This window comes from Vespa velutina, chromosome 25, assembly GCF_912470025.1.
Source record: "Vespa velutina chromosome 25, iVesVel2.1, whole genome shotgun sequence".
NCBI classification, from domain to species: domain Eukaryota; kingdom Metazoa; phylum Arthropoda; class Insecta; order Hymenoptera; family Vespidae; genus Vespa; species Vespa velutina.
In genome coordinates this window covers 1,247,085-1,248,615 of record NC_062212.1, presented here as the reverse complement: position 1 = coordinate 1,248,615, position 1,531 = coordinate 1,247,085, and positions in this window count along the sequence as shown.

Here is a 1,531-nt window from a genome sequence, read left to right as displayed (position 1 = left end):
TTATTAAAATGTTTTTTTTCTCCTCCTCCTCCTCCTCCTCCTTCTCTTCCTCTTCTTCTTCTTCTTTTTTTTTTTTTTCTATAATCCTTATCTCATTTGTAAATTTAGTATGCGAAATATTTGTAATTAATTTTGTTTCTTTTCTCTTCTCTTCTTTTTTTCTTTTTTTTTTTTTTTTTTTTTTTTTTTTTCGATATCGTTGACAAAGTAATATTTTTTCGTTTTCGTTTTTTTTCTTTTTCTTTTTCTTTTTTCTTTTTCTTTTTCTTTTTCCAATATAAAACAGAAATATGAAATAAACTTAATCGATAAGGACAAACGAATTTCACTTGTAAATCATTCGTTCGAACTTTTTCAATCACTATTGAAAGATATCTGATTAAATTAATAAAAATGAAATATAACGAAACGTAACGTAAAGTAAAATATAATTTTGCGAAGTGATTTTGACGTCAATGTTGAAAAACGCAAAAAAAAAAAGGTAAGAGATAAGATCCAGTGGGGGAAAAAAAAAAAAAAAAGAAAAAAAAAAACACGAAAAATCCCTCGACCCAAATCTTCTGCCCTGTGTCCAAAAGAAAAAGAAAAAGAAAAAAAGAGAGAGAGAGAGACAGAGAGACAGAGAAAGAGAGAGAGAGAGAGAGAGAGAGAGAGAGAGAGAGAGAGGAAGATAGACAAAAAAATCTCGAACGTTTGAAGAGTTTACAAGGAGGGGTTGAAAACACCTGAGACCTATGTCTTTCTTTCAATCGAATTTCTTTCTCACCCTGTAGTACTAAATCGTTGTCATGGTTGACGCAGATGCGTCCTTCAGAGAAAGACAAAGAGAGAGAGAGAGAGAGAGAGAGAGAGAGAGAGATAAGCCCAATAGCTTTGGTGTCCTAACATCGTTAGAGTTAGTCGCCACAATGTCGACTCTGGCAACAACTAAAAGGGGATGGGAGCGACTTGGTGGGTGTTTAGAACGCGAGTGGAAGAGGAAGAGGGTTTAGTTGTACGGTTAGAGGGTTGCTAGATGTTGAAGGGGTAGTGAAAGAGGGAATTCGTTTTCCTGGACATCTGGTGAATTAGATTTTGATGTGTTTCTACCCTGAGGGTTTTCTTCGTGCGTATAAAGGATCATTGGCGTTCGTGGATCCATCTTCGAAACAAGAGTCCCATTGGGGATAAAAACGATGCCACGGTATAGTTTCATCGTACCGCACCTAACCTCCCTTCTTCTTCCCCCCCAACCCACCCTTCGGGCGCCCATCCAACTACTCTAGTACCCTATTACAATCCCAGATACGTAAACCCTTACATATTCTTACATGTAATACAAAGTTAGGACAATCTATTAATTAAATAGTCATTGATAGATTATACATCGATATGTTAAACAGGTATTTATTTTTCTTTTTTTTTTTTTTTCTTTGGCCTTTTTTGGTTTTTATAGGTTGGTACTTTAGCGTTATAAAAATGGATATCACGATATTAGTTTTATCGTATCTCACTTAATCCCTCCGCCCCTTCCCTGCCCATCCATCTAACT